The 24,724-nt window shown below is 40.3% G+C and overlaps 1 protein-coding gene and 1 pseudogene across 2 annotated transcripts in view; one reads left to right on the top strand and one right to left on the bottom strand.

Moving 5' to 3' along the window:
- LOC129554417 (ATP-binding cassette sub-family G member 4) overlaps positions 1–24,724 on the bottom strand; it is a 67,822-nt gene that overhangs the window by 33,039 nt on the left and 10,059 nt on the right. The window lies entirely within an intron of this gene.
- Positions 1,377–2,499, top strand: LOC129554428 (ribonuclease MRP subunit P64 pseudogene; annotated as a pseudogene).

Here is a 24,724-nt window from a genome sequence, read left to right as displayed (position 1 = left end):
GAAAGCTGATCGCCGAAGAATCGATGCTTTTGAACTGTGGTGTGGGAGAAGACTCTTGAGAGTCCCTTATACTGCAAGGAGATCCAACCAGTCCATTCTAAAGGAGATCAATCCTGGATGTTCATTGGAAGGACTGATGCTAAAGCTGAAACTGCAATACTTTGGCCACCTCATGCGACGAGTTGACTCACTGGAAAAGACTCTGATGCTGGGAAAGGTTGGGGGCGGGGAGGAGAAGGGGACGACGGAGAATGAGATGGCTGGATGGCATCACCGACTCTGTGGACATGAGTTTGAGTGAACTCCGGGAGTTGGTGATGGACAGGAAGGCCTGGCGTGCTGTGATTCATGGGGTCGCGGAGAGTCGGACACGACTGAGCGACTGAACTGAACTGAACTGATATTGTATGGTAAATGTTACTAATACAGATATCCTAGAAACAATTTATATATAAATTCTGATATATTCAGGTAAATTGTTGCCATAATTCTAATTACTATCTTAAAGTGTTGTTACAGAACTAACCAAGTTTCTTGTGAAAATTCTTCCTCTTCCAGAAGATTTATAAAAAGGACTTTTGGATAAATATAAATTTCTGAACTGGGTAAGAAATTAAAGGATTCTAGTTGGGAAACCTGATGACCGTACAAAGGTTAACAAAAGGACAGAGTGAACTGGCAAATATGCTTATAACTTTTATGGTTTATGAAAAATTACTGGTTTGAGCTATGTTTTCCAGATCTTAGGAAACCTTCCCCTCAAACTAATTATGACTTAACAGTAATTTGGTAAAATGGTATTTAATAGAGAAATTGAAGCATTTAACATTTTTCTCTATCTGACCCCTTCAGAGACTGGAAACCCTTGGTCTTCCAGTAAATTTATCAGATAGATTAGGAAGGCTATCTGACTAACAGGTACAGAAAGCTCAGTTTTGGAGACCTTAAGAAAGGGAGGAATTCACTCAGATCTGTTAGGCGAAATCTGTGATAAGCCTTTGAGATGACTTTCCTAGCCATGAAAGGTTTTATTTTAAAGTTAAGTTTGAGAACCGGGTGAGGATCCCTAAGGCGGGGAGCTGCAGCGCAGTGACCGTCCAGGGACCGGACACGGCGCTCGACCTTTGCATTGCAGCTATAATTAAAGAATGCTGTCACATTACATTGTCACTGAAGAGCCGAACCTTAGATGCAGAGACAGATGTATTATGTGCAATCCTTTACAGCAATCACAACAGAATGGGCCGCCATAAGCCCCATTTGGCCCTCAGACAGGTTGAACAGTGTTTAAAACGTTTGAAAAACATGAATTTGGAAGGTTCAATTCAAGATCTCTCATTTTCTTCTAATGAAAATCAGCCTATAAATACCAAAGCATGTGTCATCCCCAGCCAACCGGTGGTGGAACTGGTGTTGATGAAGATTTTGGGAGCCTGCAAGTTGCTGCTTCGCCTATTGGACTGTTGCTGCAAGACATTTCTCTTGACTGTGAAACATCTAGGTTTGCAAGAATTCATTATTTTAAACCTTGTGATGGTTGGGCTCGTGAGCAGGTTATGGTATGTATAAAAGTCATCAGAATTTGATGTGAGAGCTTTCTGCAAACAGCTGAAACACAAAGCTATTCAGGAGAAGAGCTCTGAGTTTAAATGTTCTCAATCCAAACTAAAGGCAACCAAACATTCTTCTCAGAAAGCAGTAGGAACTCCCTGTGTAAAAAGTCTTGTGCAAAGATTCCGAGAGGCTGAGACTTTCACACAACTTTCTGAAGAAATCCAAATGGCAATTCTGTGGTGTAGAAGCAAAAAACTGAAGGCTCAGACCACCTTTCTGGGTAACAAACTTCTTAAAAGTAACCGGCTTAAACATGTGGAAGCTCAAGGCTCTAGTTTGCCAAAGAAGCTACAGTGCATAAAAACATCTATTTGCAACTGCCTTCTTCATGGCTTAGGTATGAAAACTTCAAAGCATCACCTGAGACAAAGAAGATCACAGAATAAATTTTCACTGAAAGGAAGGAAACAGAGAAAGTTGCAGTCAACTCTTTTAAAGGAAATCCAGCAGCCCCCTCAAGGGACTCAGAGTGCTACGGATGTCATTGAAGGGAGACTCTCAGATTCTACTGTTCGTAGGACTGATCTGTACCCTAACAATAAGCAAGTGTTGAATAGGAGAGTTTCAAATCCTGTCGTACAAACTAAGGAGAAACAAACTCATGAAAAGCTTACAGAAAGCAATGAAAATGAGACGGATTCTTGGACAATGATACAAGTAAACAAACATAATACATCAGGAACCACTAAGGAGACAGACGACATTGATGATATTTTTGCTTTAATGGGAGTTTAGAGGCTCATATGTGAAACTTTTAACCAGTTGCTCCAGTGTTCTGCTGCTTTAAGTAGAACAGTTGAGATGTGGAAAGATCTGGAAGTACCACTTGGACTCAGAGGAGCTGCTTTAGTACAACACTGTACAGCAGTTCATTTTAGTTCAATAAACGCTTACCATAAAAAAAAATAATAATAAAGTTAAGTTTGAGACTCCATAAAAGTTTCAGCAAAGAAAAAAAAAAAGAAAAGTCTATGATTATATAATCAGGTCAAGTTTATTGAGAACAGATCTATTTTGTAAACAAGTCTTAATTTGGTTATATTTGATAAAAATGAGAGTAATTTTAGGGAAAAACGGATGTTTCAATGAGTGTTAAACCCCAGTTTGTTAATGGAAATCTGTATCTACTAAGACTCATCTCCTGAACAGATCTTTGCTGTTATGTGACGTTAATGTAAAATTTAACTGAATTCTTAAAGAACACACTAAGTTTGTTTCTGAAGCTTATCTCAGTAATCTATCTTTGGATGAAGATCAGATGCCTCATGACCTGCAACCAGGACTAGAAAAAGACATAATTTAAAGGACTCTCTCCAACCTGGATGGAAGGACTTTTTTATCAGGAAAAACTACACTATGCCAGGATGAGAAGATGACGATATCAGAGGTAGACAGCTTGCCCAAGATGCTGGACCTGATTTGTATGATCATTTATAATGTTTTCTTGACTTCTTAGACCTTTGCATATAAATCAAATACTTTTCTATCATAGGCCTGATCCTATGCTAAGTTTAAAAATTAATCCAATTGTCAGGTTTGTGGCCAATTACCTGTATCTAGCTCTGGGTTACCCTGGTAAATTTCTCTACTACAAGACTCTAACTGGTTGGCCCTGAGAAAATTTACTTTAAAAAACTGTAATGAGACTGCCCCGTCAGATGATATATGGAAAACTATTGACAAAAAATTAGGCTATCCTATATGTAAATCATGTACTTATGATTCTAAAATCAGCTATAAAATACCAGGAGACAGTAATTATTCTATACAAGATTGGAGCAACCCAAACCCTGGGTATAACCCTGAAAGAATCTAATGACTATACTCAACAGGTACATACTGCTTAATATGTCAATACTTTGTCAAAAAATGTTTCTTTAGTTCTAGCTATGCAAGAGGTGATAGATAAAAAATTAGAAATGAAAGTAGACGCCCTAGAAGAAGCAGTCATGCATATTGGAACTTGAGTTGCAGGTAAAGCTAGCATTATCCTATCACGCTGACTATCGGTGGATCTGTGTAACACCCCTAAAGGTAAATGATACAGATTATGAATGGGAAAAAATCAGAAATCATATTTCAGGTGTATGGAATAGCCCCAGCATTAGTTTAGATCTAAGAAAGCTTCACGGTCAGATAAAAACCTTAGAACACTCCTGTCTAGATTTTACTGCTGCAAGGGCTGCTAATGATTTTTTTCGTAACTTTTCTAACTTTATTACTGGAAAAGATATTCTACGAGCCATCTTCAGTTACGTTGCTGTAGCAGTCTTAGTCCTACTTCTTATTATAATCCTTCCCTGTATTGTCAGAAACTCTCCGGCAGAGAACTCAGAAGCTCGCAACTGAAATTCATCTGGCTGTCTTAAAAAATAAAAAAGGGGGAGATGCCGGGAGCCAGCATGCGAGATCCCACCAATGACAAGGTCATGAGAAGACCTGACAAGCAAGGCAGATCAGGACTTCAGGGATTTCAGAAAGCTGCCCCAGCGCTCACTTTAAAGATGATATCTGTCTTTCTGACTGCTCCTTAATTTCTGTGACATAGGCAGAAGCCCTTCCCCCATCTCTTTCCAAATAAAATCAACTGTTTATGCCCTTGGCACTACTGCACATGACTGATCACAACACCTTAATCATAAATATTATAAAGAACCTGGTGACACAAAAAGCCCTAATAAACGCAGAGCCCTTTGGGGGGTGAAGAAGCCCTATTAGAAAATGTAAAAAATATTATTCTAGAAGTTGTTACTGAATCAACGTTTGCTAGCTGTGTTTTTGCTCTTGATGTAGAAATTATTGTTACTATAGTTAGAATTTAGAATAATAAGAGTTTAGCCCTAGTGTAGAAACCATAAGACAATCATAAATATTTAACCAGGAATGCGAGGCAGAGGCTGCCTCCTCACTGGAGCCGCAGAGTCTATCTGTAGTAACTAAAAAGAACTGACCGTTGTGTTAAATTTCTACTATGCTGCAACCTGTTGAACTTTTACCTTATGAAATTATAACTTTTCTGTTTTCTTTTAGCACAAGGCAAGTGGAAAAATAAGAATAGCTTACAAAAAACAGCTTTGCATTCACCTAGCTTGTAAGAAAAGGTCATGAGATGTTAATAGGCCTCAAGGCCAGAAGATAATGTATTAGTATCTACTAAAAAAAGACTCTAGTAAACAGAGAAGTATGGGGAAAGCATTCTGGTTTTGTAAAGGGCAAACTGGTGTAATGTTAAGCTGACTTTGCTCACTCTCCCCTTTAGAACTGCACTAGTTTAGGGTATATAAACACTGATGTAAAAAAATAAAATAGTCTTGATTCAGCACTCAACCAAGACTCGACTCGCTTTGTTTTCTTCCTTTTCTCGCCGACGCCGCTCATCCTGAGGGTATCCCTGGACTCAACCAAGGCTGGACTTCGGTAACTTTGGCCACCTCATGCGACGAGTTGACTCACTGGAAAAGAGTCTGATGCTGGGAGGGATTGGGGGCGGGAGGAGACGGGGATGACAGAGAATGAGATGGCTGGATGGCATCACCGACTCGATGGACACGAGTTTGAGTGAACTCTGGGAGTTGGTGATGGACAGGGAGGCCTGGCGTGCTGTGATTCATGGGGTCTGACACGACTGAGCCACTGAACTGAACTGAACTGATACCCGAGACTTATTATTCACTTGACAATACTTTCCATGTAATTCAACATGGAAGTTGAACCCAATTAGTGTAATATCTCCCTTTGGGATGTCTCAGAGGCCCTCTGAAGCATCCCAAAGTTAGCTAGAACCCAAAAGTGCTTCATCAGAATCATTTAGGAAGTTTTGTCAACAAATATCAGAAAGGTTTAGAGCACTCAGTTAGATGGGACTATAGGTCACTGTGAAACAATAGCTATTCACTCAGCCATAGTAACAATATAGGATTTCAAAGGCAAATATAGAACAGACCATTTAAGAGGCAAATAAACTTAAATCTATTGTCAAATGCAGTAACATCTCAAGAAAACGTTTATTTATACACAAAACTCTTTCCTTGGGGTCCACTTTCCACAAAACCTTTTTATCACTTTCTGTACCCATTTGTTCTCCCATCCTGGAACAGCCAACTGTAAGTCAGACCTACTACCTTTTTCCTTCATAAAATGTAACTTCATTCTTCATACCTTCTTTACTGAACACACACATCTTACTTCCCTTAAGCAACCAAGAATTGACCTTTATATTAGCATTCTATATTGGTGAACATAAATACCAGGGATAATTTTTTAAAAATTTTAGCGAACATCTCAGGATGGCATCAAACATTATTCATTAATAATCCAAAATCTTTAGTTTTTCTGTAAGTTAGTATTCAGTAATGAATGTTTCTCCAGTACTATTGCCTAGAAAATCCCATGGATGGAGGAGCCTAGTAGGCTGCAGTCCGTGGGGTCGCTAAGGGTCGGACATGACTGAGCGACTTCACTTTCACACATTGGAGAAGGAAATGGCAACCCACTCCAGTGTTCTTGCCTGGAGAACCCCAGGGATAGGGGAGCCTGGTGGGCTTCTGTCTATGGGGTCACACAGAGTCGGACACGACTGAAGTGACTTAGCAGCAGCAATGAATGTTTAAGAATCTTATTTGGAAATGACCTAGCTGTTCAATAAACTTCTGTTACTTAGTTTAGCACAACTCTAGAAATTCAGGTTACCAAAATCTAGAAAAAGCTGTTTTAGACAGACATTGTTAATCTTAATAGAGTTTATTTAAAAGCTCGTATCTCATTTACTTTTTTTTGAGTGCTGAATCAAGACTAATTTATTTTTTCTATATCAGTGTTTATATACCCTAAACTAGTACAGTTCTAAAGGGGGGCAGTGAACAAAGTCAGTTTAACATTATGTCAGTTTGCCCTTTACAAAACCAGAATGCTTTCCGCATACTTCTCTGTTTATGAGAGTCTTTTTTATAGTAGATATTAATACATTATCTTCTGGCCTGAGGCCTATTAACATCTCATGACATTTTCTTACAAGCTAGGTGGATGCAAAGCTGTTTTTTGTAAGCTATTCTTATTTTTCCCCTTGCCTTGTGCTAAACAGAAAACAGAAAAGTTATAATCTCTTAGGGTAAAAGTTCAACAGGTTGCAGCTTATTAGAAATTTAACACAACGGTCAGTTCTTTTTTAGTTACTACACACAGACTCTGCCTCGCATTCCTGGTTAAATATTTACGATTGTCTTATGGTTTCTACACTAGGGCTGCTACTGCTACTGCTGCTAAGTCACTTCAGTCGTGTCCGACTCTGTGTGACCCCATAGACGGAAGCCCACCAGGCTCCCCCGTCCCTGGGATTCTCCAGGCAAGAACACTGGAGTGGGTTGCCATTTCCTTCTCCAATGTGTGAAAGTGGAAAGTGAAAAGTGAAAGTGAAGTCGCTCAGTCGTGTCCGACCCTTAGCGACCCCACGGACTGCAGCCTACCAGGCTCCTCCATCCATGGGATTTTCTAGGCAATAGTACTGGAGTGGCTTGCCATTGCCTTCTCCACACTAGGGCTAAACCCTTATTATTCTAAATTCTAACTATAGTAACAATAATTTCTACATCAAGAGCAAAAACACAGCTAGCAAACGTTGATTCAGTAACAACTTCTAGAATAATATTTTTTATATTCTCTAATAGGGCTTCTTCACCCCCCGAAGGGCTCTGCGTTTATTAGGGCTTTTTGTGTGATCAAGTTCTTTATAATATTTATGATTAAGGTGTTATGAGCAGTCATGTGCGTTAGTGCCAAGGGCATAAACAGTTGATTTTATTTGGAAAGAGATCGGGGAAGGCCTTCTGCCTGTGTCACAGAAATTAAGGAGCAGTCAGAAAGACAGCAGTCAGAAAGAGAAGCATCAGAAAGACAGATATCATCTTTAAGGTGAGCGCTGGGGCAGCTTTTTGAAATCCCTGAAGTCCTGATCTGCCTTGCTTGTCAGGTCTTGTCCTCATGACCTTGTCATGGGTGGGGGAGCACAACTCCCTCCGTATACCTTCCCAGACAGGACTTTTGATTCCATAGTATGCACACCTCTAACTCCTGGAAGAGGTCTTGTAACTCGAGAATAGTGGTTCTCAAGCTTAGCACGCGTGAGTATCCCCTGGAGGGGTCCTTACAACACAGATCATGGTCCCCGACCCCCCAGAGTTTCTGATTCAACATCTGGGGTGGGGACAGAGAATCTGCATCTCTAGTAAGTCCCCAGGTGATGCTGATGTTGCTAGTCTGGGAGTACACTTTGATTTCTCATCCCCCAAATAAACTTCCAATCTCCTACCCCGGACTTTTCCTCAGTGCCTCAATGAACCCTTCCCCCTTTCCTCAAATAAACCTCCTCCATTCCCTGCCATTGATCCTCTTCTGTTTCCAGTTCAGTTCAGTTCAGTTCAGTCGCTCAGTCGTGTCCGACCCTCCACGACCCCATGAATCACAGCACACCAGGCCTCCCTGTCCATCACCAACTCCCGGAGTTCACTCAAACTCATGTCCACAGAGTCGGTGATGCCATCCAGCCATCTCATTCTCCGTCGTCCCCTTCTCCTCCCGCCCCCAACCTTTCCCAGCATCAGAGTCCATTCCAGTGAGTCAACTAGTCGCATGAGGTGGCCAAAGTATTGCAGTTTCAGGGTCCTCCCCAATTCCCATTCCAGAATCTCCCCTCCCATCACCACCAAGACAGCCTCCATCCAGGACAGGCTCCCTAAACCCACATAGGTAAGTGTTGATGGTAACTGGCTTATGAGGAGCAAGGCAGAAGCAGAAAATTCCTATCTCAGCTTAGTGCCAGGAAGTAATCAAGCAGACACAGGGTGCTCTGGGCAGGGATTTGTGGGAAAAGCAGTTGATAAGGAGATTTATGGACCTACTGGGGAAAGGGAAAGGTATCAGGATCCTATGGGAGCTAGGCAGAAATTGGACTGAGGACTTTGGAACTGACTCAGTTTTGCTTCCACCACCCCAGGTTTCTGGTTCACCAGGACAGTCTCTCATCTTTGGATATATTATCATCAAGTGTATTTGTCAATGGAAGGACCCTCTGCTGTCTACTTGGGGAAATGGGAGAGAGTGGTGAAGAGGGAGCTGTTGGAGGCAGGTAGTAAAGATGGGTGGAGGCATCTGAGTCCAGGCAGTGGAGTGGTATCTACAAGGAGTCCCTGATGTTACCTTAAAAAAAAAACAACCAACTTTATTGTTAGGACTTCCCTGGTGGTGCAGTGGACAAGAATCTGCCTGCCAATGCAGGGGATATGGGATCAATCCCTGGTCCTTGAAGATTCCACACACCACAGAACAACTAAGCTCATGCACCACAACTACTGAGCCCAAGAGCTGAAACTATCAAGCCCAAGTGCTGCAAGTGCTGAAGTCCGCATGCTCCGGGACACGCAACCGCAACTACTGAGCCTATGTGCCTCCCCAGCACCTTAGAGCCCACACGGCACAAGTACTGAGCCTGAGTGCTGCAGCTACTGAAGCCCGCCTGCCTAGAGTCTATGCTCTGCAACAAGACAAGCCACTGCAATGAGAAGCCCACACACAGCAACCAAGACCCAGTGCAGCCAAAACTAAATTAACTTTTAAAACTTTGTTTAAAAATATAAGAATATAACATATATAACAGAAATCAAGCAATATTGAAGTATATTTTTAAAGTGTGTGGAGAAGGAAATGGCAACCCACTCCTATACGCCTGCCTGGGAAATCCCATGGACAGAGGAGCCTGGTAGGCTACAATCCATGGGGTCGCAAAGATTCAGACACGACTGAGCGCCTTCAGTTTACTGCAAGACATACTGTGTAATAGAGAGTAATGCAGTTGTGAAATAGCTTAAGTGTGCTTAAGGGTCAGAGGCATAAATTCTGAACAACTTTTCCTATGTCATAATGGTTGCTAACATGTAAGGCCCATTAGAAGAACCTAAAACCAAGATACTGGGCTTCAATGTAAGAAAAAACAAATAAATAAAGTGTGATATTTCTCTCTCCATCTCTTACCTGTGATGTACTGCCATTTCCTTTTGATAAGAAGAAAATAAGGGGTTCTTCGAAGGTGCAGAATGCCAAGGTTCTCTGCCCAAGTTATACAGTGATGTGTCAACACCTGGAAAATCTACATAACCTAGTGAACCAATATTTTCCAAGTGATCAAGGGATGATGCTACAAAACCATGCATGAGTAAAAGATTCATTCCAAATGCAAGACAGACCAATGAATTTTGATGTAACCAAGTACAAAATGTTGTCTGAGGCAGTTTAAAAGATGTGAGAAAATGGAGAGATACTTATTTTTTAAAATACTTCCCAAGGACTTCCCTTGGGAACTAGTGGTCAGCTTCCTTGGTTGCCTAGTGGTTAGAATTCCAGGCTTTCACTGCTGTAGCACAGGTTCAGTACCTGCTCAGGGAACTAGGATCCCACAAGCCATGTGATGTGGCCAAAACAGAAAAAAAATTTTTTTTTCTATTAAAATGTTTTCATGTTCAAAAAATATTTTATGTTAATATGTAATGGGCTTATTATTAAATGTTATTTTAAATATTTTCAATTTCTTGGTTTTAATAGTGAATATGGTAAATATTAATAGATATATAATCCACATACATGAAAGTTCTTTGAGGTCTTCTTTGAGGAAAAAATATATCAATTAACATCAGCTCTATACAACAACATTTCTCTCCCAATACATAATTTACAACAACCCAGCCAATAACATACAGAACTGCCAATATAGTTTTTAGCATTTAATAATTACAAAAGAATACTTAACAGTTCATCAAATATTTATTGAATTAACTACATTTTGCCAATTCTATTTGAAAAGTATTCTACTCTTCTCTATTTGAAAAGCTACTTTACCTATAAAGGAAATGTCATTTCACTTAGGTTAATTTTTTTTTAAAGTTATCCAAACTACTAGTTAATTGTTTTTCTATTATCCCCAACTTATAACCTTACTTAATATGCTACCAGCTCAGGCAAATGAGGCTTCCCAGATGGAGCTAGTGGTAAAGAACACGCCTGCCAATGCAGGAGACGTATGTAAGAGACGTGGGTTTGATCCCTGGTTGGGGAAGATCCCCTGGAGAAGGGCACGGCAACCCACTGCAGTGTTCTTGCCTGGAGAAACCCAAGGACAGAGGAGCCTGGCAGGCTACAGTTCATGGTCCAAATCTGACCCCTTACTAAATACTGTCAACTCCAACTTCTTTCTTTCAAACTCTCACCTATCCACAAACTTTCGGATCTCTAAAAAACAGCCTGCGTCCAGCTCATCTTCAGACTGTAAATCACTCACTTTTCAGAGGTAAATGAATGACCAGAGTTAGGGATGGATCACTACCCTCCAAGGCAACCTTTGACACAAAACACAGCTTTAAGTCAAAATGTTAACTTCGCATTCTATTTCTGTTGACATAAAATTAAAACCAACTCGGAGAAGGCAATGGCAAGCCACTACCGTACTCTTGCCTAGAAAATCCCATGGACAGAGGAGCCTGGTGGGCTACAGTCCATGGGGTCGCTACTAGTCGGACAGGACCGAGCGACTTCACTTTCACACATTGGAGAAGGAAATGGCAACCCACTCCAGTGTTCTTGCCTGGAGAATCCCAGGGATGGCGGAGCCTGGTGGGCTGCCGTATAAGGGGTCGGTCGCACAGAGTAGGGCACGACTGAAGCGACTTAGCAGCAGCAGCAGCAGCAACTATTTCTATGTGTTACCCATCCGGGCAGTCACAGACCTGAATAAATATTTGTGTAGTATTCTCCATTACCTAGGCTGAGAATTCTCCTCATACATTCTTTCTTTCCCCTCCTTGAAGAGGCTTATGGTCTGCTTAGTTTTCTTCATCAAATTCTCCATGAACACCCTAAAATACTCATTTTCTCCAAGTGTCTCCATCTTCCCCTCATATCTTGACAAGATAGTGCAGAGATGCTGGTAGGTATCTGGCAGCAGGTCTAAGATATAAGGTGGGCTATTCTTTAGCGCCAGCTTTGGGTTCTGACACAACCGCACCACCTGCAACAAATGGAAAAGAAGGACTATTACTTGGAGGATTTTATGGGCAATTTCCTTTTTAAAATTTAAAAAAGTTATAAAGTATGTGCTCTTTTGCAGAAATAAGAAAAATGCACAAAAATATAAGAAATGATCCATAACACCCCCCTAAAGGCAATCACTTTTAGCAGTCCCCCGAAAGGGTGGGTTCTTAAAACTGTATTTAACAGTTCATAAAACACACAGAAGACTAAACAATTGGGGTGGGGGAGACACCCACACACATGCCTAAAAAACGCTAGACGAAGTACAGCAAGTTCCTTTGAAATGCATGGCTCATCCCACAACAGAACAAAGAAAATTTCCAGGGGCACAAATAAAGAACATGGCTGCCCTTGTAGGAAAACCTTGGAAATGTAGGAGAGAAGGCAATGCAAGCCACTCCAGTATTCTTGCCTGAAGAATCCCATGGATGGAGGAGCCTAATAGGGTGCAGTCTGTGGGGTCGCTGTGGGTCGGACACGACGGAGCGACTTCACTTTCACTTTTCACTTTCACACATTGGAGAAGGAAATGGCAACCCACTCCAGTGTTCTTGCCTGGAGAATCCCAGGGACAGAGGAGCCTGGTGGGCTGCCATCATGGGGTCGCACAGAGTCAGACATGACTGACGCGACTTAGCAGCAGCAGCAGCAGGGGACAGAAGCACAGACTCTTGGACCCAGCAAAGACCCAGCAAAGAGCTGAAACTAACTCTTTCAAGACACCATTTCTTCCCATTTAAATGCAAAACTCTCAGAATGTGCCTGGTAATTCATTTTATCTTCTTTTAAACTTTTTTTGAGTTCTTAAAGTAAGTAAGTCTCTTTTTAAAAAACATATAGTCAGATTTATTTAATCCAATGTAACAATCTTTGTTTTTTGACTGGTGAGTTTAGTACATTTTATATTTGTTACAATGATGAGTAATTTGTATTCATTCCTATTCTTATTTAGCACTTTCCATTTACATAGGTTTTTCTGTGTCTGACAAAAACATAAATTAGGGGAACAGTAACATTTATTTCAGTAAAGAAATAGACCCACACATATAGACCCTTGATTTATCACAATGGAGTGATGATCTTTTCCAAAAACAGTAGTGGTACAATCACACAGGAAAAAAAAGGAAAGTCAAACTAAACCCTCAGCTTATACTAAACAATAAACAAAACAAATCCAGGACTTCCCTGGTGGTCCAGTGGTTAAGACTCTGCACTCCCAATACAGGGGACATAGTTTGATCCCTGGCCAGGGAACTAAGATCCCATGTGCTATGCAGCATGGCCAAAATTAAGATAAATAAAATAAAAGGAATTCACTCTTCAAAAAAAAAAGACAAAACAAAACAAAAAACCTAATGGGTTCTAGACCTAAATATGAAAGGCATCTTTAGAAGATAGGAAAGCTCTTTCATTACCTCACGATGAAGAAAAAATTCTGAAACAGGACCATAAATACGTTAGCAATAAAGGAAAATATTAAAGTCTGCTATACTCTAAATGAACTTCTAGATACCATGAAAGAGTAAGAACGCATGTACAGAAACAGAGACGATATTTATAATATGTATATATTAAGACATATATATATATATCCAGAATACATAAAGAACATCTACTGTAAGAATGGGTTAGCATAAGAACGGCCATCTTAGAGGCCGGAAAAACCATTTTTACTGAGTATGTGACTTGAGGGAAGAAGAACTAGATAAAACCTGGAAGACAAGTTAATTTTAAGTACCAGGAAGGCAAGTTAATCTTAAACACCAAGGATGTGGGCGCTTCGACACTGAAAATTAGGTAAACAGGTCTGATAAACTTATCTCCTTAAGACCCCAGGAGAGAGATGGGCACAGCTGTGTGTGTGTGTAATAAAAAAATTCCTGTGAGTTAGGTAATTTAGAAATATCATGATTTGAAAATGCTATATAACCCCTTGGCTCTGAGTGCTCGGGGTCCTTGTTGAAACCCGCTGCGTCGGGCGGACACTTGGACCCCAGCTAGCTGGAAATAAACCTCGCTGTGTGTCTTGCATTATCGTGAGTGTCCTCTGTTCCTTTGAGGGAAGGGCGACTCCGGACTCTAACACTACAAATCAGTAAGGCAGATACAACGTAATACAAAATGAACAAAAGACTTGAACAAGAACACAACAAAAGAAGATATCCAAATAACCACTAAACATATGAAATGGTCTTTAATCTTATTAATCATTTTAATTTCATTAAAATGAAAATCATACGCTCACAGCTACCACTATACACAGCAAACTGGTAATGCCAACCACTGGAAAGGAGCAAGGACTTTCAAACACTACTGCTGGGACTCTAAGCTACTAGAACCACCTTGAAAAACAGTTCACTATATTGTCAGGCTAAAGATTTACATGCTCTACGAACCTGAAGATCTCCACCTGGAAAGGTATACTAGGATACACATACAAAAATATGTAACAACTAACAACTACAAACAACCCAAATGTCCATCAACAGTAGAGTGGATAAACTGTAGTATATTTATTAGCAATAATACACTACCACATTGGAGAAGGAAATAGCAACCCACTCCAGTATTCTTGCCTGGACAAGGACAGAAGAGCCTGGCAGGCTACAGTCCATGGTGTTGCAAGAGTCGGACACGACTAAGTGACTACACCACCACCGCCACACTACCCCATGGATGCTCCTCTCAAAACAGATCTAAAGAAACCAGAAAACAAAACATACTTAACACCATTACACACATATGACTACACTACTGTTACAAAGAGATCCCATTAAATTGTTGAGATTGCATACATAGGTGGTAAAAATATAAGTAACAGGAAAAAAAATTTATTTTATTTGCAGCTGATATAACTGTCCATGATTAAAATAAAGGAGAACTGACAAACCATTAGAAACAAACAGTCTAACAGGTTACTGGACTCAAAACTAACCTGGATTCAAAACCAATAAACCAAAACAGCATTCATAAACATTTTATAAATAATTCTAAACACGATTTTAATTGTCATTTTAAATGGCTTAAATAAAATGTTAAGGCTCTTAGGAATACATATAACAAACAATGTGCAAGACTTTTGTGAAGAAAATTATTAAACTTGACTGAAGAATGTAAAAACAGAAATTAAGGAAGAATTGTATCATGTTTAAGGAAATGTCACTTCTCCCCCAAGTTAGTATATAAATGCAGGGCACTTCCTATCAAAACCCCAAAAAGCTTTTTCGCAGAACTTAACAAGCTGATCCCAAACTCACATGGAATAAAAAGAAACGAAATCCAGTCAAGCCTATTTTGAAGTAGGAGGTATTTACCCAATAAGCTATCAAGACTCTTTCATATCTTATAATTAAAATAATGTGATAACAGCCAAAGACAGATAAATGACCAAATGGATAAGAAGAGAGACCAAAGAGACACACACGTATAGAAATTCAGTATCAGAAGCGGCATTACAGATAAGTTCAAGAGGAGTTCCCTGGTGATCCAGTGGTTAGCACTCTGCACTTCTACTTGGTGATCCAGTGGTTAGGACTCTGCACTTCTACTTCAGGGGCACAGGTCCTCTCCGTGGTTAGGGAACTAAGATCCTGCATGCCCTGAGGCGTGGCCAAAAAATAGCGAACCCACAAATCAATTAAAGAGAAAAACTACTGGAAAACTGGTTATCCATATGGAAAAAACATACCCCTTATACATTACATAAGAAGTAAATTTCCGGTGAATTAAAGATTTTGTGCAGAGAAAAAGCTTTGAAGATTTTAGGAAAAGAATCTGGAAAATATTTGTTGAACTTTATGATCTCCAAGGGGAAGTATTGCTTAAGACACAAAAACAAATCATAACCGTAAACAAAACAAAAGACAACCCACAGAATGGGAGAAAATGTTCTCAAACAAAGCAAATGACAAGGGATTAATCTCCAAAATATACAAACAGCTCATTCAGCTCAATTTCAAAAAACAAACAACCTAATCAAAAAATAAGAGGAAGATCTAAATAGACACATCTTCAAAGGAGACATACAAATGGCCAAACACCGGAAAAGGTGCTCAACATCATTAATGAGTAGAAAAATGCAAATCAAAACTACAGTGAGGGATCACCTTACACTGGTCAGACTAGCCATCATCAAAAGTCTACAAACGGGGGTGCTAGTGGTTAGGATTCTGGGTTTTCAACCGCATGGCCTGGGTTCAATCCCTGATCAGGGAAATGAGATCCTGCAAGCCGAGCTGTGCGCCAAAAAAAAAAAGTATTCTTACACTTAAGGCATGATTTTGTTGTACAGAATATAACTGGTTTTCTTTTAACCCATTCTGACAATCTTTGGTTTTAACTAATTTGACCTGTTTACACAATTATGAAACTTACTACTTCAGGTCAAATACTGCCAATTTCATACGGTTCACTTAATAAGTTCTGACAGTATAGTAAATAACGAAATAATTTACTGTTTCCAATGTGTCTCTCTTGTTTTATATTCCTTTACCTCCCCTTTCCAGCCCTCATTTAGTTTACGCGTTTATTGTCCCAATTTTCCCCATTTGTTTGTCAAATATATATTCTGCTGCTGCTGCTAGGATGTTTCAGTCGTGTCCAACTCTGTGCGACCCCACAGATGGCAGCCCACCAGGCTTCTCCGTCCCTGGGATTCTCCAGGCAAGAACACTGGAGTGGGTTGCCATTTCCTTCTCCGATGCATGAAAGTAAAAAGTGAAAATGAAGTTTCTCAGTCGTGCCCGACCCTTAGCGACCCCATGAACTGCAGCCTACAAGGCTCCTCCATCCATGGGATTTTCCAAGCAAGAGTACTGGAGTTGGGTACCATGCCTTCTCCGATATAATCTTCTACTATTCTTTAAATGAATACCTTAGTAATTATAAAATGCACTCTGATTCATGAAAACTTATATCAAGTAGTACTTTTACCACTTCCCAGACAATGCAAGGGACGTGGAGCACTAACTTCATTTACTCTTTTCAAGACATGTGCTATTACTATCATACATTTTAATCCCAAATAGCATATCAAGTTCATAAGTCATTATTACTATTTAGTATTTTATACAGACAATATTCATTCACATTTACCCACATAACCACCCTTCCAATCCTCTTCATTGCATCTGAAATCATTTTCCTTCAGCCTAAGGAACACCCTCTGCCCTTTAGGGTGCAGGCTATGGGCTCTAAGCTCTCCTCCGCTGCAGGCATACCTCAGAGACGCCGCCGTTTCCATACCAAACCACTGCAACGAAGGGAGTACTGCGATAAAGCAACTCACAAAATTTTTGGTTCCCCAGTGCACATAAGCTATCTTTATATTATACTGCAGTCTATTAAGTGTGCAATACACAAACCTTCAATTTATAAAAAATGCATTATCTGTTAAGTGCCATAAAATGAGGTATGCCTTCTGGAAACCACTGTTTCTGTTGAAAAGTCATGCTGTCAGTCTCACTGCTGCACCTTTGAATATAAAATGTCTTTTATTCTGTGGTTGCTTATAAGATTTCTCTTTTCTTTGGGCTTTACTAATAATGTACCTCGGTGCAGTTTACTCTGGATTTCTCCCGGTCTTAAGAAAACTTTTTTAATTTATGACTTCATTTTCACCAGTGTTGGAAAATTCTCAACCGATTTCCCATCAAACACAGCTTCTGCCTCATTCCCTTTATTCTCTTTCTCAAGTACTTGTCCATGAGAACATTACTCAGATTCCAAATGCCTCTCACTCTTTTTGGTATTCTCCATCCTTAAGTCTCTCAGTGCTTCAGTCTAGATTTTTTCCTGACTTATCTTCCACTTCACTAATTTTTCCTTCAGCTTTATACTGTTAAACCCAACCACTGAATTCTTAACAATCAGTTCTTTGGTTTTTCAGTTCTAGAATTTCTCTTTCATTATTTACCATTTCAGATCTCTGACAAAATTATCAATTTCACTTTCAATTCTTCTAAGACGTTAATCATAGATATAAATCCATGACTGACAGCTCAAAAATCTGTATCCCTTGTATATTTCTATTATCAATCTTTCCTGTTCATTGTAGTTTATCTTTTCATAGCCTTGCTATTTTTTATTGAGGGCTGAACATTGTATATAAAACATTATAGCGATAATCTGAGGCTATGGATGATATTATTCAGAAAGGATTTACTTTCGCTTCTAGCAAAAGTAAATTAGCGAGGGACACGAGGAATTCCAGGTCATCTTAATCTAACCCAAAATTGAGACTAAAAGGCTGGGTTTCAGTCTTCAGTTCCCTGAAAAGACTGGTTTACTTCTGTTTCATCCTTACTCCTATAATTCAGGCCCTCAGGGACTCGACCCCCAAATCTAGAGTGTTTCCCTCCACCTTGGCAGGCCCTAATTCAGTTTTTCGTCCTCCATGACATGAGCACTTTGAAAAATCTATTTGGCCTCTTCATCTATTGCTTTCAGAATCAACAATGACCTCATGGGCAAGGCAGCCTCAAAAATCAGGCTTACCTTTCACAGCATTCCTTATCTTCCAGATCCTGGCCTCTAATTCCTTACTGCCTTTGTAGCTCTTTGACCTCTTCTGGCTTCTCTAGTTGCCAGCAGCATTATTTGGTTTCAAACAACCTAGTCTAACATTGGTAGAAGAAGAAATCTGACTTCCGATGCTTTAATTCATATTTTAAAATGCCTATTATCTTGTATCACCAAAAGCTTATATAAACTTTTTAAAGACATCTAAATGATTGCACTCTCCCCTCCACTTTAACATTAACATTATTTTTAAGTCTTCGCTATTACAAATGTCACTGCAATGAACAACTTTGGAATCACTAGGTCCATCTAGAACAACTGCAAAATTCCAATTTAATTACTAATTGTTCTTCAAATGATGTAAGAGCATATGAACATTTTTAAACTAAATATTTTATCCTCTGTACATCATTTCCTGTACTCTTGAAATATAGCCCTATATAAGCCTAGCAAATAAAGACAAGCTGAATCAACAAAAATATCTGATTTATGAATATTTTAACAGTGTTTTAGGAAGCGGCTCATCCTATTAAGGGTTTCAAGCCAAAAGGGTTTCAAACAACACAGCCAAGGAACAGGACTCTACCTCAGAAGACAATATATTTGAAATGCAACAGAGTTATGAACTCACACTAATTTTAAAAAGTAGTCTTCGATTTATAAGTATTACATTCCAAAATCTCATTCGTAAGGCAGGTATTTATGATTGAGAATATACATGTATAATAAAAATTATAATGGCAGGTTCTTAAATGAGCCCATGGAAGGATTAGGGGAGAGTGACATTGAGACTAAGAGACCGAGACTGAAGGCGTTTATTCTCAGAGACTGCTGAATGCGTTTACATGGATAAAGAGCCAGAAGAGGAGGAGATAAATGAAACGGGGTCTACAACACAGCTGGGAACACTGAACACCTAATACCATTCAAAGAAGGGACACCTTCTTCCCCTAAAACAGGGAGAAAGGGAGTGAGGATGGGCTGAAACAGACACAAATTCAGAGACGTGAAAACAGTGTACTTAAGAAGGTTGCACCTGGTTTTGACTTTTCTCAATGTACCCATTCAACAAATATGTCAGGCACTGGGACATAGAAGTGAAAATACAATAATCCTGAATCTGAGAGGAATCAAGCAATAAACAACAAAAGGAAATCAATAAGAAAATTATCAGCTTCTTTGCAGATAATTTACTGTGACACTGTAGCACAGTGAGTAGGGAAAGCTTCTCTAAGCTGAACTTAGGCTGAGTTAAAAGTACAGGAAGGAGCCAGTCATGCAGAATCAGCAGAAGAGTAGGCCAAACAGAGGGAACAACTAATGGAACAGCCCTAGAGTGGGAACAGGTTTGGATCTGAGGAACAGACAGGTCAGTGAGACTAAAACGTAAAGAGAAGGTGGAAGAGGGTCATTAAAGAGAGATGTGGAGCATCAGGGAATTAAGAAGAAGAGAGGAAGACAAGGCCTAAAATATAAGCTTTTGTGTGTTGAATTAAAATTTAAGTGTTTTAATACAACAAGATTATACCAAATAGCCGCATCAGAATGTCCTGTTTCAGTCTTTTACCTTCAGTAAATTTCTTAACCTCTGAGCCTGTTTTTACCTTAAGACAATAATACCCACCTCATAATAAGTGTTTATGAAGGGACTGCACAATTTCAAAAAAACCAGACTTTTAAGGCTCATCTCCTCCCCATTTCCATACAACTTGACCAGGTTTATCTGCAGGTTACGCAGGAATTATCTATTGAAGACAGAAGGTTAGACCTCACATAACCCTTTGATGACTCCCAGAAACTGACAGCATTATTCCTACCATCCTGGCCATGCCGCAGGTAGCCTTCCAAACGTGTATAGTCTCAGACTACTCTGTAACCAAAAGATAGAGAAAAGGCAGTGTTAGGGTCCGGAGTCGCCCTTCCCTCAAAGGAACAGAGGACACTCACGATAATGCAAGACACGCAGCAAGGTTTATTTCCAGCTAGCTGGGGTCCAAGTGTCTGCCCGAAGCAGCGGGTTTCAACAAGGACCCTTACCTAGGGTTCCAAACGGCGTCCACTGTGGACGTCGCTCAGGCACCCCTTCGTCAGGAACATCTCCCACGACTTCCAGTAATGGAGCCTCCAGGGTCGTAACCCGCTCCTTCCCTTCCACGAGAATTCTCAATTGGGATTGGGCAGAGACCCGTTTCAGTCCCTCCGGTCAAGGACCTGTTTCAGTCCTCCCCTCTAGGAGGTGGCCAAACCTCCTGCCGCGGCTTTTGTGCAAACCTCGGTATCGGAGGTTGTCTGTCTCTTTGAGGAGGGGTCTTGGGATCCCGGACGAGCCCTCAAACATTATGCCCTGAGTCCGGTCCCCCCATACTGGTAGAATAAGACACTCGCAGCAATGCAAAAGCAAGAATGGGGTTTATTTCTAGTTCGAGCTAGGGCTAGCTCATTCTTGCTTTTGCATTGCTGCGAGTGTCTTATTCTACCAGTATGGGGGGACCAGACTCAGGGCATAACATTAGCAAGCCGCCCAAGAATAGGGTGACCAGCAATCTGCAAAAGCTACAAGGTTCAAACCAAGCAGAGGTCCCTCCAAATTTATTATATCCAGGGCCACACGCCCCTAACCTATATATTCTCCCTGCTGCTGCTGCTGCTGAGTCGCATCAGTCATGTCCGACTCTGTGCAACCCCACAGATGGCAGCCCACCAGGCTCCTCCTTCCCTGGGATTCTCCAGGCAAGAACACTGGAGTCGGTTGCCATTTCCTTCTCCAATGCATGAAAGTGAAAAGTGAAAGTGAAGTCGCTCAGTTGTACCTGACTTTTCGAGACCCCATGGACTGTAGCCTACCAGACTCCTCCGTCCATGGGATTCTCCAGGCAAGAGTACTGGAGTGGGTTGCCATTGCCTTCTATATTTTCCCTATTTCAAAGCAAATGTATTAACATTAAGAATTCCAGCTAAAATGCAGTATTTGCCTAATACCTCTGGGGGAAAAAAAAGGGGGGCTTCCCTCACAGCTCCATTGGTAAAGAATCCACCTGCAATGCAGGAGATCACAGTTCGATTCCTGGGTCAGGAAGATCCCCTGGAGAAGGGAACGGCTACCCACTCCAGTATTCTGGCCTGGAGAATTCCATGGACTGTACATTCCATGGGGTCGCAAAGAGTCGGACACGACTAAGCGACCTTTCACTTTTTGGAAAAAAAGGTATACTTCCTTCCAGTAACAAAAATAAACTAAAGTTGTTCTGCCCAAACTATAATAAGCAAACAATAAATGCTGTTAATGACAATGAACTGAAAAACCATATTACCCCTCACAACAAACAGATTTAAAATATCATGAGTTTTAAAATGTCTCCTAAACACTTGATCAGTTCACATTTTTGAACCACCACCATCCCATGGTACATCCCACGAATGTTACCAGTCCCTCCTTAGAATGTGACCTTGTAAAGATCGTTTGTAGACTAAATATCTGCTTTTCTCAAGATATTTCAAAGATAAATCATCACATGACCGCGAAAATCAGCACTCCACTGACAACTCTGAGTCTTTAGCAATAACACAGACCATAAAGAAAGTATACAGGTAGAGTAACTTTTTTGATATTAAAATCTCCAGAAAAAAAAATTCCCTAAATATTTAGAGCCTCTAGGGGAAAAGTTTCCCAAAGTCTTTGTGAATAATTCAAGTTCAATAGTTAACAAACATCAAAAGCCAAAAGAACCTGGCTTTACTACTTAGTGAATTTTAAACAGTTGTCGTTAACGTCTAAAGTACAAATCAGCATTCTGAGCTTTAAAACTTCACCAAAAAATTTCTGAAAGATATTTTCCTTCTTAGTCTATTCTCCATTTGACTAATTTTATTTTGCTTTAAAAGTCCTGGAATAACAAAAATGGCTTCCTTTTGTTTACTTCTGCCTGTACATTTACAGCATCACTCAGAACAATGTCAAAAAGAAACACACTCAGCTCCAGGAAACCAACAATATCCTTGTACAGCTGCCATATACTCCATTCATAATAGCTTCCTCACTGGCCTAGCACCTCCCTTTGCTTCTGCCAAGGGCTCAATGGTCAACAAAGAAAAATTTGGAAAGTGCTATGATTACAATAAAGAGGAATAAATTATGGTTGGAACTTGCTAAGTTTTAAAAAAGATAAAGGTTACAGAGAACAGCACCTATGCCTCATTCTATTCTGAACACAGAATCTTCTATAACACTAAGGAATTAAATTTCTAGTTAGCAGAAAACTATAAGCTTATAGTTTTAGTATAACTCAGACTTTGACGGAGAAGGCAATGGCAAGCCACTCCAGTACTCTTGCCTAGAAAATCGCACGGACAGAGGAGCCTGGTAAGCTGCAGTCCATGGGGTCGCTATTAGTCGGACACGACTGAGCGACTTCACTTTCACTTTTCACTTTCACTTTTCGCTTTCACTTTCACACATTGGAGAAGGAAATGGCAACCCACTCCAGTGTTCTTGCCTGGAGAATCCCAGGGATGGCGGAGCCTGGTCGGCTGCCGTCTATGGGATCGCACAGAGTTGGACACAACTGAAACGACTTAGCAGCAGCAGCAGCATAGACTTTGAATGATTAAGTATTTTTATCTCTGTAACCTTACCCATGGAAGCATTTTTCATTTCAAACTTTTTCGTATGATAAAAAGCATGGTTAAAATAACCACTGTGCTTCAAAAGCAAGTATTCAATATGGTGAACTATACATAAAACACAGAAAATTTGATGACAGTTTTAAAGAATCAGTTGTTCAAGAGAACAGGAAGTATACCAGAAAGGACTAGGAGCTGAGAGACCTGGGTCCTAGTCTGGTGACTGACATTAACTGGCTATATGACCTTGAGCAAGTTACTCATCTTTCTGGGACTCTCTCCCTCTACAAATTAAGAGTTAGATCAATTAATTTCTTAAAGTCTTCTTAAAGCTTCAAATTTTAGAAACTAATCAACTTAGAAACTTAAAGAGATTTTAAGTTTTATAAGTGTAACTACACAGTGAAGCTTTTAAATGAAAACAACTCATGACTTTTTTCAAAGAGAAATCAGAAACCCATACTTTTTTAAAAGAAACACATCATCACTAGTAATGGCCCCAAGGAAAAAAAGTCTTTTACTTCTAATTACTATTCTCCATTATTGATTTATCAAAACCCATCCAGAGACCTGAACTATAATTACTACCCAACACTTCTCAAATACCACCCAACACTATTAAAAACACTCTGCCACTTACAACTAATTACCAATCTCATTATTTTCATTTATTATCGGGGACCAGCCTCGATATGACCCAGGGTATCCTCGGGATGAATGGCGTCGGCGTCAGAGAGAGAGAGAAAGAGAGAGAGACAGGGGCTGATGATTCCTTGGTTTACGCTGGAAACCAATAAAACCCCAGCACGGGGCTTGCTCTGTTTACGTAGGCCGCAGGCGCCCTCTCGAATCACTGGAGGCACCCCACCAGGGCACCCTCTCGAGTGGGTCTTAGAAGCCCAGGCAGATAAGTAAACTCAGAGGGCCCAGAGCTCCAAGAATCTCAACCAGAAAAAGGAGAATAGAGAAAAGGATGGAAAAAGAGAAAGAACGACACGGGGAGACCAAGCTTCAGGAGCAAGGCCCAAAACTTTATTTTCCAGTGCTGCTTTTATATCCTAAGTTATGCGCATAAGAAACAGAGAAAGGGAGGTATAGATTCACACCAAAATCACGTGGGGTCAGCAGTCTCGACCCTTATCAGGATCAGGGCTTATTTTTGTGTATCTCGTGATAAAAGTTTTAGGTGGTTTACATCCTCTTCTGGCCAGGGGGCCTGCTAACAGTTTATGGCCCTCTCTCCTAACAATAGGTTAGTTAGCAAGTAAAAGGCTTATATTCTTTTAAGGTGACTTTCTTCGAGTCAGGTGCTAGACACATAACAAAGTTACATTCCTATAAGGCACCGGTGTAGTGAGCTGCAAGAAAGGAATTTATTAACTTAAGATCTGATGTGGTTAAATCAAAGGCTACTACTTATATTCTCTATATGTGATTAATATATTTCCAAGGATACAATAGATAGAGGAAACTGCAGCAAGCATTGATTCAACAATGAAATCTTTTTTAGTACTTCTCTAATGATTTTAACGTCTTCAACAGATTCCTGTATTTTAGAATATTAGGCTTTCTGTCCTTGCATGGCTGGGAGGCTATAAACAGTCACACTCATAGTTGTAAGAGCCCAGACAAACTTGTCATGCAAGTTAGAAAGCTATCAGAGGGGCTTGGATTGGAACACTCCTATTAAGCCGAGGAGAACTTTTAAACTACAGCTCTGAATTAACGTTTTCAGAGAAAGGTGGTTGGCGGGACGCCCTTGTAAGTATTAGAGGACTTGGTAAGAGGCGTAAGATAGTAAAGCAGTCAGACTCCAGTTTTCTTTGGGGTAGATGCTCAGGTAAGTCCAGGGGGTTCCTCGAGCCCTGATTAGCCTTTGCCGGTCAGGCCTCTTCACCAA

Source organism: Moschus berezovskii, chromosome 14 (genome assembly GCF_049115385.1).
Source record: "Moschus berezovskii isolate FMDL1 chromosome 14, NW_MosBer_1.0, whole genome shotgun sequence".
Lineage (NCBI taxonomy): Eukaryota > Metazoa > Chordata > Mammalia > Artiodactyla > Moschidae > Moschus > Moschus berezovskii.
This window is presented reverse-complemented; position numbering and strand designations above follow the sequence as displayed.